Source organism: Zalophus californianus, chromosome 12, assembly GCF_009762305.2.
Source record: "Zalophus californianus isolate mZalCal1 chromosome 12, mZalCal1.pri.v2, whole genome shotgun sequence".
NCBI classification, from domain to species: Eukaryota; Metazoa; Chordata; class Mammalia; order Carnivora; family Otariidae; genus Zalophus; species Zalophus californianus.
This window is the reverse complement of record NC_045606.1, coordinates 42438579-42455795: the sequence shown is the minus strand read 5'-3', so window position 1 is coordinate 42455795 and position 17217 is coordinate 42438579. Positions and strand designations below refer to the sequence as shown.

At 34.7% G+C, this 17217-nt stretch overlaps 1 pseudogene; it reads right to left on the bottom strand.

The window, feature by feature from the left end:
- Positions 1-17217, bottom strand: part of LOC113911095 — a 182156-nt pseudogene that overhangs the window by 131361 nt on the left and 33578 nt on the right.

Here is a 17217-nt window from a genome sequence, read left to right as displayed (position 1 = left end):
ATAGCTCTTATATTTATTAAGAATAATTAGGTTACACATGGTACATACAGCTAGTGGGATAGTATTGGTCTCAAAGCATGTGCCATTTTTGCTGATAGGTAATTAATTCTATTATTCCTCTTTTTTTTGTACTTAATTCCAGAGATATATTAAATCTCTAATGCAAACAATTTAGGTAATAACAGACACTATATTTCTTGGAGAGATAAAATTAGCTCCTATCTATTTTGAGAATTAAGCAAATTATTTTTTTCTCTCTTCTGATTGGTAAGTCCTTTGTTATTCTTACATTTTATGTAGACTTGGGTTGAGAGTGATGTTGCCACTGCACTATAAGTTGGCACAGGTTTTTTACATACTTCATGAGAGTTATTTTTTGTTGTGGTATTATTATTCTAAATAAATTGATTCCCTTTGCTTTTCTTCTTTCATCTTTAAATTAAACAAATATCCACATGGTATCTTCTCTCTGAGAGGGACTGCACAAGGCACTCTGCTTTGCCTCAGAGGAATGTAAAGGTGAATACAATGGTTGATATCAGTGCCTGAATGGTGGTACAAAAAAACTATGGACAAAGGGAAAAGTAATTCTAACTTGGTGGATAATGTGCACTTTTTTACTTGACTTTTTTTTTTTTTGAAAAATAGCTTGAATAAAACCTTGAAACACAGACATTGGAAAAGCAAATATCAATTAATTAATATGTATTCAATTCCTAATACAGTTTAGATTGTGCTAAGGATACTTTTCTACACAACTGAAGAAACAAAAGTATCAGACTACACAATTCTTGTGTACCCTAACTGAGAACGATTTTGATGGAGAAAAAAAAATCCTCTCTGTGCTAGTTTTAAATAAGAAAATACACTAGAGGGACGCCTGGGTGGTTCAGTCAGTTAAGCGTCTGCCTTTGGCTCAGGTCCTGGTCCCAGGGTCCTGGGTTGAGTCCCACATCAGGCTCCCTGCTCAGTGAGGAGTTTGCTTCTCCCTCTCCCTCTGCTGCTCCCTCTGCTTGTGGTTTCTCTCTCTCTCTGTCAAATAAATAAATAAAATCTTTAAAGAAAAAAAAAAGAAAGAAAGAAAATACACTAGAAATTTCACAAAAGGTTAGAAACTTAAATTCAGGAAGTACTACATGGCCCTAAAAGAGACTAGAACCAGAAATTGGAAACATCAAAATGAATGCACTGTCTTCTGTTTTCTAAGGTTTGTTACCTCTAAGGTTTGTTCAAAATTTTATTTTCTTTCTTATGTCCACCCTTCTCTGCTAACCTCCAGCTCAATACCGATAAACTGGAGTCTACATTCTAAATTCTAATTCCCAGGAGGGAAAATATGATGGATACAGCTTAGATCAGGAAACCATCCTTGGCTAGCAATCTATTACCCATGACTGGGAGCAGGGTCTGGTCACACCAAGGCCTATTGTTTCCTGTCCAATGTTGAAAGTTCTCTGTAAAAGGGTCATAAAGAAGCAGTGGTATAGGTGACTAGATTCAGAAAATTTAATCATTTTGCTCTGAATTGTCTACATTTCATAGTCTGATTTATACCATGATTTAGTTTGGATGGCACCTAAAATAATCTTGCTCATGAAATGTAATTTTTTTTAACAACAGCACCTGCAGAATTCAACAGGCGTGTGTAAGTTTCTAAGATAGTCAAAGCTAGGTCTTTGAGAGGAGAAATGGGTTCATCAGGTGTGCTAGTAAAAAAAAAAAAAGGAATAGTATAATGGAGTTACAGAATAGCCTAGGGGTACAAAATATCAGTGAATCTATTGTAATTTAAAACATAGTGGCCACAATTAGAAATAAACTGATACCTGGGCATTTTCTCACATGAGCTTTCAACTACTATTGGACATGCATAGATCAATACAGTTATACACCTAGTATCTTTCTCTTCATCTCAGTCCACACCATACCCACAAGTGATCATGTTGTGTTCTACTGTCACTCATCTAAAACCAAAACAAACAACACAAACTTTGGTTTTCTAAGTTACAGCTTAAACATATAAGAGGTCCGCACACTGGATGCATGACTGGGTAATCAGACCACCTCCACCCTCTGGAACTTTAAACCTTATGAGATAGAAATTTGATCATCAGTGTTCTCCTTTGTAATTAAAGACCACTCAGACATTTGAGTTACATATACAGAGGCTTAGGATCCATTTCTCATTTACTAGTCTGTTTGTTTGTTTGGATTTTTTTTTTTTTCCTTTTCCAAGTTGAAATGATTCTATTTGATGCTAACGATGTAACTCGGTTTCTTATCTTATATACCATGGCTTGGGCATCTTCACAAACCATTTATCTATCAGAGGTAAAGAAGCTGCTTGATTCTTGGGAAAGAATAAAAGTAGCAGCTGGAAACTTATTGGTAGTCGTAGTAGTTTTATTTAATTTTAAGGCCCTAACCTGCCTTAGTCAAGGACAATTTGGTTGTAAAGAGCTGAAACCCACTGAGAGAAACTCAATAGAAAGGCATGGGGGGTTATTATGTAAATGTAGCAGAGTGGTAAGGAATCCAAATGAAGGAAATACAGCTAGACTTTACAGCAACTGGGTCGCTCTCTTTGACTCTTTTCTTCCTTCCAACATCTTTGCTCCTTTATATTCTCTGCTGTTTTCTTTTGTTTTCATATTCAGGCTTCTCCTCTCTCATACTTCATCATAGCCAACCCAAAGCGGTAAGCTGAGTCCCCAAGATTCAGTGATCTTTCAGTTCAACACTTCATAGTTAACTGATGTATTTTCAAGCCTTGCTTCAAATTTTGAACAGGTAATCTAATTAATTCAATTTAAATCAGGGGGACATAGCTGCTGAGCCCTGGCTGGGCATGGAGACAGATTTAGTATTGAAGTCTCCTCTTTTAGGGCTTTAGTCAAGTCAGATTCCCTAGGAAAATGTGGCTGTGTGAGAAGTCATTTGCATTTCCCACATAGCTCTTGCAGTTCTGAATTAAGGTTTGACAAATTATTAACTATTAAATATCCATTATATATCAGACATCTATTTTAAGTTTTATTGTATTAATGTAATATTATTTTCACAATAGTCCTTTGGTTATTGAATTATTACTACCTATTAAAATTTAAAAAAACGAGAGCAACTTCAAATGATTCTTTAGTGGGAGGAGAGAGAAGTTAGCCTAAATTAATCTGTTTCATGATTTCTTTTTTCTTGGACAAACTCTAAAAAGTGTTATCTAAAAAACATTTCTCTTTCCTTTATGGCTATAAGCCATGTTAAGAGACATCAACTATTTTTCTCTTCTTCAATATTCTTTTCAAAATTTTTCAATATTGTTTCCTTTTTCAAAGATTTCTCTATTCATTTGACATTTTCTGACATATTGGGTACTTCTTTCCTACCTTCCTTCCTATGTGGCTTACTTTCTTCTTGTTAGTTTCCACCATACACACACACACACACACACACACACACACACACACACACACACACACAGAACATTTGCTTGGCCTCATTTGATTTTTGGTTACTGGACAAGCAATGATAAGGTTGCACATACCTTGTTTTGGTGCCTCTCTTTATCAATATCTAGACATCTTTCACTTGGGATTTGATAAGAACATCAATTGCATTAAAAACAAATACAGAGAATAACCATATAGGCTTTGAGGTGGACAGATATCTGCATATGATTCTGGGGAAGTTGCTTAAACCCTGTAGGCTCTGAAATAGAGATATTAATACCTACCCCACAAGGTGGTTTTGATGACAAAGTGAGTAAATTATGAACTGGAAGCATATATATCATAAATGAGAGTGATTACTAATGTAATGGAGCAAATTCCATACAATATATAGCCACAGCTGCAACTTGCTTTGCTTTTTGTTAGTTCTTCACCAGAATATTATTAAAGCAATATGCCAATAATGATAAGTGCAGTTTCTTGGTCCTATTCCTAGATCTTTTCCTTCTCATCATTCTTGTTGTTTATTCTGAATTATTTGTTTGCTTCTGGCCCACATTGTCTTGGTTTCATCCTCTCGCCAACTAATACACACACTGCAGTGAGTTCTTGTATTTTGTCAGTAATTTTTCCCAAAACTGTCCCATTTTCGAGTAATAAATTATATGATTACCACAACTATTAGAGGAACTGATTCAATTAGTTATTTCTCAGCCCTAGTCATCATCTTGTTGGTCCTTTCTTAGTAGATGAGCAACTTCTTAAAAATAAGAGTTACCAAAGAATTACAAGAAGCTGATGTCTTGAATCGAGTTTTTTTTTTTTAAAGGAAACTATAAATAAAACCTCAGATTGTGAGATTTTGATACAGTACTACCATTCAACAAACTCCAGCCTCCCTTGAGTCCTACAGGTTCAGCTGAGAGAAATAACCTTGGTTTAATTGGAAGGTCTGAAGAACCCTGCTTTATACCTTCTGGTTCAGAAGTTGAACCCCCTTGGGATTTCCTTATTTACCTGAATTCCTAGAAGCCACGAACATCAGAAAAGGGATGACAGCAAAGACTTCAGTAACGATAACAGTCTTCAAAAATGATTACGAAGAGACTAGGGTTGAAAAAAGGATTATAACATATGTAAAACTAACATATTTTATCTTTTATGGATGCAGAAATTCTCAGCAGTTCAGACACCTGTGCAATCAAGATGCTGTGAAATTTCTTTGAACTCTCCTAATTTGGGTTTGATTCAGCCCATTTGTTTAAAATGTTTAATAACTTATGCACTAATTGCTTGTTTAAAACCACACTGACTGGCAAGCTTTCTGTTACTACTGATAAAATATAGATCACCCTGAATATTTATGCATAATTTGCATGTGAGTGACACTTATGATTAACACAAACTTAATTTGTTAGTGAAATAAAATTTAAAAAATGTCTTCGTGTGTTCTACTCAAATGATTAGCAGAGGTCATTAATCAAAGAAGTTTCTTTTGTTCTTAATTTTATGCCAGATGAATGAATAAAGATACACAAAAGAAAGACTATTTGGTTGGTCTTGGGCTTCCATTAAAAAGACTTAATTTTTTAATGAGCCAGATAATTTCAGAGCCTAAGCTACTGTGATGTAGTTAGACATTTTTAAAAATATCCTTAACACTTTCATATCAAGAGGTTACATATGTTTCTGTCTTGCCAAATTCATTCTTTCATTTAAAAAACTGTTTGTGGGACTTTGTGTGTTTTTAAGAAATATAAATTTTTAACTCTGGTTCACCGTCCCTGGCAAACTACAGAGAAGGACATTAATTTCATGTTAAACAAACTGAAGCTTAACTCATTTAACTAATGAAAGGCAGGGTTCAATCCACTAAAAAATAACCAAACCTCATTATGAAGTCCAATTTCTCAGCTCTCTGGATCAGGCTTTTGCTTTACTATGAATAAGGCTATTATGATCCTGAAATTAAAATTGTAAGTTAAGTGATTTATAAAGCTTCACTTAGTTATTTTGAATTCTTCTCTGCCTCTCATTTCCCAAACAACTATAGTTTAGATTTTCTCCAATTATGTTTTAGTTTTCTAGTAATATCTCTATTACTTCTTCTGTTGTACCCTGGAGGTATTGGCTAGAAGAATGCCCAGTGCAGAAGGAAATAATCTTTATGTCCACCGGTGACAACTGAAAATCATGAGAATTCTGAGACCCTTTCTGCATTCTGCCACAATTTAAAAAATGAGATCCTATCTTTGGGTGCAAATGTTTCTTCACTTTAAAAAGATTGAGTTGTGACTGAGTCAAGTAAGGGGTTCAGAAATTTTGTTTTTGGAAATATGAATCCATTAATGAGTAAAGCAGGAAGAGGTAGTCTTGCTCTTATAAACACTTAGAAGAATGGAGACTCATATCTGATTATAATAGGAATGATATGTACTCTATCTAGGACGCCTGGGTGACTCAGTCAGTTAAGCATCAGCCTTTGGCTCAGGTCATGATACCAAGGTCCTGGAATCGAGTCCCTGTCAGGCTCCTTGCTCAGCGGGGAGCCTACTTCTCCCTCTGCCTGCCCCTCCCCCTGCTTGTGCTTTCTCTCTCTGACAAATAAATAAAATATTTAGAAAAAATATATGTACTCTCTCTAGTAATGTAGAAAAATGCAAAAAAAATGGAATTGAAGTAGAATTAGTAGAATTAGAGAATGAAAAATGTTTGTTAGTACTGTCTACGTGGAAAAGTAATCTTATTTTAAATCCTTGGCCTCAGTTGTATGTACAGAAGTAGATATAAATATATACAGAAGTGATAGAAAGATGACTTATCAAGGTATAAAGAAGAATGAATAATTATGACCTACTTTATACAGTCCAACTATTTTTCTAGATACTTTTTGTTTCATTCATAATGTGTCTTTCCTTATAGATTCTCCCATATCTTAGCCTTGGGGTGAGTAATAATGTTCATGTGTAAATTGTTAGCTATCATTGTTATTTTTGTTTAACATTGATTCATCAGTTTATTTACAGGGACTGATCCACTTTCAGACAGCTAATAACTGAGTTTTTAATCTGTCAGGGAAGCAGACTATGAATAAATGGTGAACACTAACAAGATAATATGGAACATTAGTTCCTATCTGAAAAATATTACCTGACATTTCTAAATAAAGCATGAGTTGAAGAGGGGTCACTTTTTAGGACTATCCTGAAACTAATTTCATCAGGCCTAATAACAGTGCTGCATGTTTCCTTAATTAAAAAAAAAATCTGAATATCAAATGCATTATCATCACCAACATTTAAGACCTTTCCCTTGATCAAGGAACTGTGCCTAAATCCAACATTTCAAAGAGGTACATAATGCACACATGGGTTTCTAGCAAACAATGATTTAAATGCAAGGAGGAACAATTAGTTGATGCATGGGTCATACAACATGACAAATATTTGTTTCATTGCTGAATGACAAGAAGGGCTCCTGATTACAGAGAGAGGAGTGATACTCAAAGACCTTGGAGCAGTCATGGAAGATTTCACAGAGGGAAAGCTTGTGTTGACTTCACAAAAGAGAGATGAGGGGCCATGAGAGAAGCAGGAAAGTGGCAGAAAGCAGGGAGCACTACCGAATTTATTTTTTAAGATTTTATTTATTTATTTATTTATTTGAAGAGTGTGTGTGTGAGTGGGGGGAGGGGCAGAGGGAGAGGATAGAGAATCTCAAGCAGACTTTGTGCTGAACAAGATCCTCACGTGGAGCTCAATCTCACAACCCTGAGATCATGCCCCAAGCCAAAACCAAGAGTCAGGTGCTTAACAGAATGAGCCCGCCTGGTGCCTCACTACTGAAATTTTTTTAAAGATTTTATTTATTCATTTGAGAGCAAGAGAGAGAGAGAGAGAGAACCCAAGCAGGGGGAGGGGCAGAAGGAGAGGGAGAAGCAGACTCCCCACTGAGCAGGGACCCCCCCCCCATGCAGAACTCGATCCCAGAACCCCAATCATGACCTGAGCCAAAGGCAGATACTTAACCAACTGAGCCACCCAGGCATGCACCCCCTCATCCCCCAACTACTGAATTTTTTAAGTCAGGAGTGATAGGATCAGTTTAGCTAAAATGTTTTAGTTTTGTGTGTGTGTGTGTTTTATACATGAAATAAATAATGTGTTATATATTATTTTAACAGTTGAAACAACATCCTGTTCTTACAAAAACTTGTGTGACTATTTTTTTTTAATTTGGTTTGAGATTTTTGTGATACAGAGATTTGTAGTTTAGATACTAGGTGCAATTCATTGCATCGCTTTAAATGCTGTCATCAGAAATTATATTTTCTCACTAAGAAATGTATATACAATGAAAGAATTTCAATATCAGTACAGCCTACTGAATCATGATACCCACTTTCCTAATCATCCAAAAGTTATTGATAAGATGTGTGGAATATATTTCCTTCTACCTTGATGTCCAGTGGCAAACTATTTGAAAAGTTATTACTTTTTTTTTTAAGATTTTATTTATTTGACAGAGAGAGAGTGTGTGCAAGCACAAGCAGGGGGAGCAGCAGAGGGAGAAGGAGAAGCAGGCTCCCTTCCTGAGCAGGGAGCCAAACGTGGGGCTCCCCGGACCTTGGGATCATGACCTGAGCCAAAGGTACACGCTTAACTGACTGAGCCACCCAGGCGCCTCTGAAAAGTTATTTCTTATTTGTCTCTAAAATGTAGGGGAGATTTTGTCTTTCATTGGAAAATATGTATTGTCCATAACAAATGCTTCCAAGTTATTTGATTCTGATTGGTGGGAGCTATTTTACAATTCCTCAAGTTGTAGATAATGGGTAGCAATAAAAAAAACAATGTATGTCTCTAGAAATGCTGCATGGATTTTGACTTGCGTGGGGCCAAGCCTCCTATCTCCACTGCTGCCATGGAAAAACCAGCTTTCCCTTCTTTTGCACATTCCTTTCTGTGTTCCTAATCTACAAATGTGTTTGCTTCTTGGATTCTCCTCTGAATTGGTTGTAACATCTCAGCAGTTTCCTCATTAATGTGTTAAAAGCTTAAAAACAGGTTCATTTTTGTATGTGTATGAAAATCATGACTTGACCTTTTTTTAAAATTAGCTTTTAGAAAAATCTATTTAGAAAGATACCTTGATGAGTAACAGTGATATTGCATGTGAAATGTGTAGCACCATTTCACATCTGTGGTTAAGTGTTTAATCATTATTGCTGTTACCGACATCAACTTCATGAGATGATGTGTTGGCAGTAATGGTAAAAAGGAAAGGAAATACAAAAGATATTATTATGAAAATATTTACATTTGGTGATCTCAAGAGAAGAAATGAGAAAAATTATGACTTAAATGAATTAAACCTATTTTAGTACTTTAAAATATTGCCCCTGGGTTTCCCTTCTTTTTCAACTTGGTCTGATCTGAAAAGAGCTAATTTCTTCTTTCTTTATACAGTGAAAGTGGACATACTTTTATCATTTCAGTTTTTAGTTATTTGCTGTTCATCTTTCTTTCCTTACTGATAAACACAGTGTCCTTTGCATTATAAGTATAGTTGCCATACAATGTTATATTAATTTCAGGTGTACACCATAGTGATTTGACAGTTGTATATATTATTATTCAACCCTCACCACAATAAGTATAGTCATCACCTATCACTATACAATGTTATTACATTATTATTGACTATATTTCCATGTTCTCTTTTTCATCTCCATGACTTATTTATTTTATAACTGGAAGTTTGTACCTCGTAATCTCCTCACCTATGCACATACTACATTCTTAGGAAGGAAGACACTGTATGCAGCCCACAATAAGGAGAGGGAAGTTGTGGTTAACTTTGAGGATGAAGTTCTAAAAAATTATTTGAAAATTCTTCTGCATGGGAGATTTGTCTCTTCATTCTCATTTACGTATTTGTCCAGTCATTTATTTATATCCATATGAACTCATTTATTTCATGCTTTGAGTTGCAGTCTGATACCGTTTTATTTTGTTGCTCAAATTGATCTTGCTTTAGGCATTGGGAGCTCTTTCAGTTGGCTTCTGTGTCCCTTAATATACCACATTACTGAAGGGTGGGTGTTTTTGTTTTGTTTTGTTTAGCACTTTCTTTCTGACACTATAAGATTCTCCAAATCCTAGAATCAGCCATTTCTCCAAGGAGCTCTGGTTCCTTTTATTGGACATGGTATTGAAACCAAGATCTGGATGCTAGGTGTATTCCTATTACTGAAATTTGGATTTAATTTTTTTTTAATTTAGATACTGTATTCGCCAGCAAAATGAATGTCGATCCATTAAGTTTTTGTAATATCTATTTTCTACAATTTCGCAGCTTTTCATTTATATAAGTATTTTCCTTTATGTCACCAAACCTATCATAATAACTTCTGTAAGATCTTTGTACACCAAGTCTAAAATCCAAGTCATCTTGTGGTTGGTCTCCATTAATTGTTTTTTTCTCTTGTAAAGAGGTCACTTTTTCTGGTTCTTCATATGTTGTATAATTTTTAATTTAGTTCTGGGCATTGTAAGTGTTACATTGTGGAGATTTGGGATAAAGAATAGTGAATCTTTTTGTAGCAGACAATTAATTTGGACAGACTCAAACTGCAAACTCCATTTCTTAGTCCACAACTCAAATCTCAGGTAAATTATTTGTTTTTTAGCTTGAATCTGTCTCACATATACATGATTCAGGGGTCAGCCAGAGATTTGAGCAGTGTTAATCATTTGGGGCTATTTTTTCCTCACTTTCCATTGGTTGTGCTTGCCCTGAACTCCATCTTCTAGTTCTTTAAGCTGAAAAGACTGTGGGCTTTCAGTCACAAGTTTAACTTCTTTTCAGTATCATCTTTGGAATGCTTAAAGGCTAGTAGACATAAAAATGAATATATCGCACCCATGTCATTCTCTTTTACTGAATATTAACTCCCCTCCAGAATGAACTTGCCTTATGTTTTGCTCTCCAGGGTCCTCAGTTCATTTTTTTTTGCATATTTTTTTCTAGTTAATATTTTTTATATGCAGGAGAGAGGTGTTGGGGAGCAGCTTACTTGACCATGTTGGAAGTGGATCCCTTTGATCACTTTAAATTTTTGTTTTGATTTTTTTTAGTTTGTTTTATTTTATTTTGGTTTTGTTTGTTTGTTTGTTAACTACCACCTAGATGAATTTTCCTTGCAAATTTGCTAAACCATCATGTGGTTAGAAATCTTGATGTTGAATCTCACTTATCTGTCTTATTCAGCACCAAAGTATATGCCAGACAATTTCCCTTACAGTGGCTTAATAGATTGATTTATCCATAGTTCTTCCTATATATCACGTGTGTACTACTTTGGAATTCCAGTTTTGGCAGGGAGAGGTTGACTTCATAGGGGAGTGTCTCCTGCAGATTTTCTAACCTAGACAAGCCCTGGACTTTTTCTCCTATTCTTTATGCCCTGTGAGGCCCTGAAACCAAAGTCAAATTTCATCTCAAGGAAAAGATCAGTTTTAGTGCTCTATTTTATTTCTAGTTTTCTGCTTTTTCTTCATTTTGGAGCCTTAAGTATTATTTGCTTTCTGACTCACTGATACTTTTAAACAGATATAGTTTAACCAAATGATTAGTTGTTTATACTCAGATGACTAGTTTAGATCAGTCAGGACACCTAACAGGCCATACCACTAACAAGCGAGTAGTCTTGAATTTATGATTCTTGCTGCTTCAGCAAATTCTGCCTTGATACTTTATTCTTTTCTTCCTATCAGACATATGCATTCATTGTTATTACAGATTACAATATGGTTATTGTGAGAATTATGTATTACTGTATATTAAATGATGATAACATCACTGATGATAACTAGTAGGAGCTTAGATTCCTAACATCCTGTGAATGTCACTAAGACAATAATAACACATGAATCACGTTTCATCACCTAAATTAAAGTAAAAGAAAATAAGGCCTAGAGGAAAAAACCTATCAAAACACAGTGAAATTACAAATGCAGAGACATGACTCCATTTGGACATAAGAGAATAACCTAAAAGGGGTGCCTGGGTGGCTCATTCGGTTAAGCATCTGCCTTCGGCTCAGGTCATGATCTCAGGGGCTTGGGATCGAACCCCGTATTGGGTTCTCTGCTCAGCAGAGAGTCTGCTTCTCCCTCTGTCCTCTCCCTCCCCCTCTCTCTCAAATAAATAAAAATAAAATCTTTTAAAAAAGAGAGAGTATAGCCTAAAAAATGGCAAGTGGGTGTGTGATTGAAATGTTTAAAATAATTTTAACATAATTTTGGTTAAATATTCTTATTTGGGGAAAATTTAGCTACATCTACAGCCTCACATTTATGAACAAAACAACACTTCAAGAACTACATTAAGAGAAAATAAAATTGGCATTGTAGAGGCCAAGGGCAGCCTGCCCCAAGATGGGACACTTTTGCATGAAGATTATTTTGAGTTAAAAGTCATCAAAACCCAGCAATTTCAGAGAGAGTTCTTCACTGTCCCCTCAAATGGTTAGATTCACATTGGAAAGGAGAGTCCATACTTGGGAAGAGAACTATTAACAGAGACTCCTTTTCCCCCAAGAAACTTAACTGCATGAAAGGGCAACCTTTGTTTTGCAAACATCTCTCATCTTCCTGCTAATAGTCTACCTCCCCTTTAAATCCCTAGTCCAGTCTCCTCAGCTCAGGATGACATATATATCTCATTTTGCCTGTCTGTCTTGGAAATTCATGTCTCTGTGGATTCCCCCTATGTACAGAATTAAATTTGATTTTATTCTGTTAATCTGTCTCATGTAAATGTAAGTTTTAGTCTAGCTAGAAGAACCTTGTACAGAAAAAAATTTTGCTCCCCAACAGTATGAATTAAATACTTGAAATATGTATTTAAACAATGATATATTTGTTCTTCTAGGAATATGTATGTTGTGCTGTTGAAACAAGACTCATAGCAGTTGCTCAAAAGGATAGTTTATACTGTCTTAGGGAAAGACAATGTATTGAAAAAAGAAGGTATTTATAAGGTGAATACTTTTTTATTGTGCCTTATTTTACAACTGTCTTCTTATGTCTAATGTCTGAAAGATAAATTACCTTGTTCTGGCACTAATTTGCCTCTTTAAAGTAACTGTATTTTATAAACCATAAACTATTAAATTATTAACCTGAGTAGTCCATAGTAAGTAGTGTAAATGGTTGAGTGACAGCAGATTTTTAAACACTAGCCAAATATAGCAATGGTTTTGTCTGCACTAGTATTTTAAAACTAGAGTGTTTCCAGTGAAAAGAATCGCCATGATGTCCTAGAAAAAGCAGGTTGCCTTTTGGAAAATAGACAGTATAAAAATGTATAAAGAAGACAGTTTTAAAGGTGACATTTTTATTTTTATTTTCTTCCAAATTTGTATTTAAATTCTAGTTAGTTAACATATAGTGTAATATTGGTTTAAGGAGTAGAATTTAGTGATTCATCACTTACATATAACATCCAGTGCTCATCATAACAAGTGCCCTCCTTAATGCCCATCATCCATTTAACCCATCCCCACCCAATTCCCTTCATCAACCCCCAGTTTGTTCTGTATTGTTAAGAGCCTTTTGTGGTTTGCTTCTCTCTCTCTCTTTTCTCTTTGAACTTCTGATATGTTCATCCGTTTTGTTTCCTAAATTCCACATACAAGTGAAATAATATGGTATTTATCTTTCTCTGACTGACTTATTTTGCTTAGCATAATACAGTCTAGCTCTATCCACATGGTTGCAAATGGCAAGATTTCATTCTTTTTGATGGCTGAGTAATATTCCATTGTACACACACACACACACACATATATATACACTATATATATAGTATGTATATATATATGCAATATATATATTCCATTGCATATATATATATATATATATATATATATATATATATATATATCACATCTTCTTTATCCCATTCATCAGTCAATTGACATTTGGGCTCTTTCCATAGTTTGGCTATTGTTGATAATGCTGCTAAAAACATCAGGACACATGTACCCTAAAGGTGGTATCTTTAATTCAAATCATAAAAAAATATGGTTAATGGAATTGGAATGAGCAAAATCAAAAATTTAATATATATTAACATAAAAGTTTTGAAAAAATGTTACACTGAATAAATAACACATCATATCATGGAAATAGTCTCTGGAACAAATGAACAATTCTTGCATAGCATATTCAAGGTAAAGATCATTCCCCAGTTGGAGTTATTTTTTTCAGCTACCCATGTAAGTGGGACCAATTGTGTTGCACTACAAGTTTAATGTCGCTCAGTGAATTTTACAAGGAACTTTTAGATATTTCTGTTTCAGGTGTTTCTGGTTTATAATATCAAAATGTGTTCTTTGGTTAAACATGCTCTTTGACTCGGGACTTTATATATGTAATTACTACAACAATACTGTGAGAAGAATACATTTCAATCTATTTTCAGTTAAATTTGTTTTGAAACATAATTAATTATAATGCACATATGGCACCTTCCTCAGACTGGTGCCTTTCTAATCATGGTTTGAGTCTCTCTCCATATCATTTTCTCCTCTCCTGATCAACATCCCTCATAAGTTCTCAGTGGTTGATTGCAGAAAGTTGCACATTTTCTCCATACTTTTTTCAGTATGAAGCTAGTACTGAGGCTGTGTTACTATTAAATGCCATAACTACATTCCATTTCCTTTCTTCTAACTCTGTGCATTGTTTTACTTTTGCTAGATTTCAATTCCTTCTTTTCCTTCTTTCTTCCCTCTCTTATTCCCTTCTTTCCTTCCTTCCTCCCTTTATCCGTTTACAAATATTTATGAAGCATCTCTATTCAAACTATGTTAAAAATAGGACCTTTGTGATAACAATGGTACCATAGTTATTAACCTCACTGAGCTTGTAGTCTACAATGCAACCTAATAAGCAATTATACCACAATTCACTAAGTATAAAAACGGTAGACATAGACTGTTAAGACGATTATTAAAAGAGTAACGTAGCCAATGAAAGATGAGACTCAAAGGATTTCTGCAAGAGTTGATACAGAATCTGATTATCCAAGAATAAATTAGATTTAGATAAGCCGAGCTTACAGATGAGAGCATGAGAGGAAAGGGAGAGAGAATAGGGTGACTTTGTTACAAATCAGATATATAACTAAAATTAAAATGAGAGAAGGATGGTGGGAAAAGTTCTTTGGTAGGAGCTATAGTGGTGTTTACATTAAGAGAAGGGACTAGGAGATGGAGTAGGTTTAGGTTCTGTGGGTTTATATTTCAGGTGGGGACCAAGAATGACATAGACCTGAAGAACGATTAGCCTCAAAGCTTCTAATTGAAATTGTCCAGGCAGGGTTTCACAAATGAAAGCATTTCTGGAGACTTTAGTCAGGTCTGCTTTGTTGTGATTCTGAGAAACTCATCCCAGATTGTCAAAAGGTTAGATGAATCAGTTCTTAGAACAATGAATAGCTTGTATTATCCAAAGGATAGGAACATTAAGCCCTTGCTGGAAGATTTCAATTCTGAGTTAAGTTGATTCTTGGTCTTCTATCGTCTAAGATAATCTTTTAAAATAATATTTTAAAATTATTTTTCATCTCTATCAGAATTGATGTTAACCAAATGAGTTGAAAATTGATTATAAAATATATGGTTTTTTTGTTTATATAATGAAATGGTTTTGTAGGTTCTTATCATTAAAGTCATTTACCAGATAAGCTATTAAAAATCTTAAGTTATCTAGTAGGTAATTAAAAGTCATAATAAATTATCTGTAAATTAAATGTAGCAAGTTGCAAAGTTTTGTTGAGGACTCTATATATCCTACTAAAAAGTCAGGCTGCTCTATAATCTGCAGTTCTTGGTAATGTTGCAACATTTCTACTGAGTATTGTTAAGTCTCAATTTCAGGAATGACACTTCAGAAATTTGGATTTTATATATTGTGAGAACATATAGATCATCTTTGCTTTGTTCTTTCTACTTATTATGCCCTGCTGTTTGTTGCCTTCATTATTATTAACTTAGTTTTATATGGTCTGGTTAGATAATCTACATTATATAATGGGGCATATTTGCATCAACAATATTAAATTCTATAATTTTTGAAAATTTAATCTCTAAAAATTATATAAATTGTGTTTCATATAAGAATCACCCACATCTCAATCACTGAAGCAAATGTAGCCATATTCTACCTCAATTTAAATATAGCAATGGCTCTTCTGCAGTATAATGTGATTGTGAGTGTGTGCTACTTAAATAATTTGCAAGACAACAATTACGTGCAATCACATTATTGGGTTATTTTAAATTTAATAAGTGACATGGTTTTATGACAGCATGTTTGTTTTGTTTCTTTACATTCTTTGTAGGTATTTTCTTATATATAGATTATTATATATATTGTTTTCTCATATATAATAAAATATTTGTAAATTTGATAACTTTCTTTTTTATGGAAAATTTTTCTTTTTTTCTGACACACTGCTCGTATTTATATAAATCAGAATTCTTTTGGTTGAAAATTACACAAGCTGTCTTCAATCTGCCTTGAGCTAAAAGGGTTTTTATTGGCTTATTTAGTTGAAAGGAATCTTCACAGAATGAAAAAGATAGGGAAATCAGGGTATAGGGGCCTCAAAGAGTATTCCATTGCCACCAGTAGTCTATCTCTAGCTCTTCCTAATCTCTAATTCTTTATACTTACCATTCTCAAATGTAGCAGGAAACAGAGCCATTGACAAGCTCAGGTCCAAACTCCAAACCCTTTGAATTTGTGATCTATGATGTAGAGAGAGAGTCTATCAATAATTTGGAAAGTTTGGGAGAAGAGTTCAAGGTGGCCTTATGTGCTTCATATACTGTGCTCTGTGATTGGTGGGATGTGAGGACATGATCACAGCTCTGCAGGTGCCACTGAGTGTGGAAGGAATACCCAAAAGAAAGGGTTTGGGTGACACCAAAGAAAGAAGGATGAGGGAGCTAGCAGAATTGGAGGAAAATGCTGCAACCATCCCAACAGCTCTCTTTATTATCCAATATTTCACCAGCTGATTCTAAGATTTTATTATTTACCTTTTAATTCTCTTAGGTGGCAAAATAAAATAGTTTCAGAATGTTACTTCCCCATGACATGAGACTTTTGGGAACCTTCTGCTTTGTGGCCCCACCTGGTGTTTTCAGGCTGTTCCCTGATGTAAATGGCCCCTAGGCTGTAGGGTCTGTATTGACTAAGTACTCCTGACCATTCTGGATGCCTGACCACTATGTTTAGGGGTCATTGTCATGTTCTATGCAGCCTCTGGCCAGAAATTTACTCCCTAAGAACACCATGTAGAGGTATAAATCTGATGTTTGCAGATAACCCCGTGTCTTTTGTAGGTTTAGTGAGAAAAATCTTTCCCAAAATGGCCGTTGAAGGACTGTTCTCCTAAAAAAACACAAATAGATTTTCTCTCTATTTACCTTTACAATAGCCCCCTCTGCCCTTATCCACTTGACTCAGGGCCCTTGACTTTGCAGTCATAGGCAATGTAGTTCTATAGGAAATACTTTTAACTCTTTTATTCCCAGAAATGTCAGTAAAAGTTACATTTGACTAGAAGAAAGGTACAATTCATGTATAGTACATAAGTAAAATCTTTTTTATTTAAAGATTTTATTTATTTATTTAATTGACACAGAGAAAGAGACAGCAAAGGAGAGAGCACAAGCAGGGGGAGTGGGAGA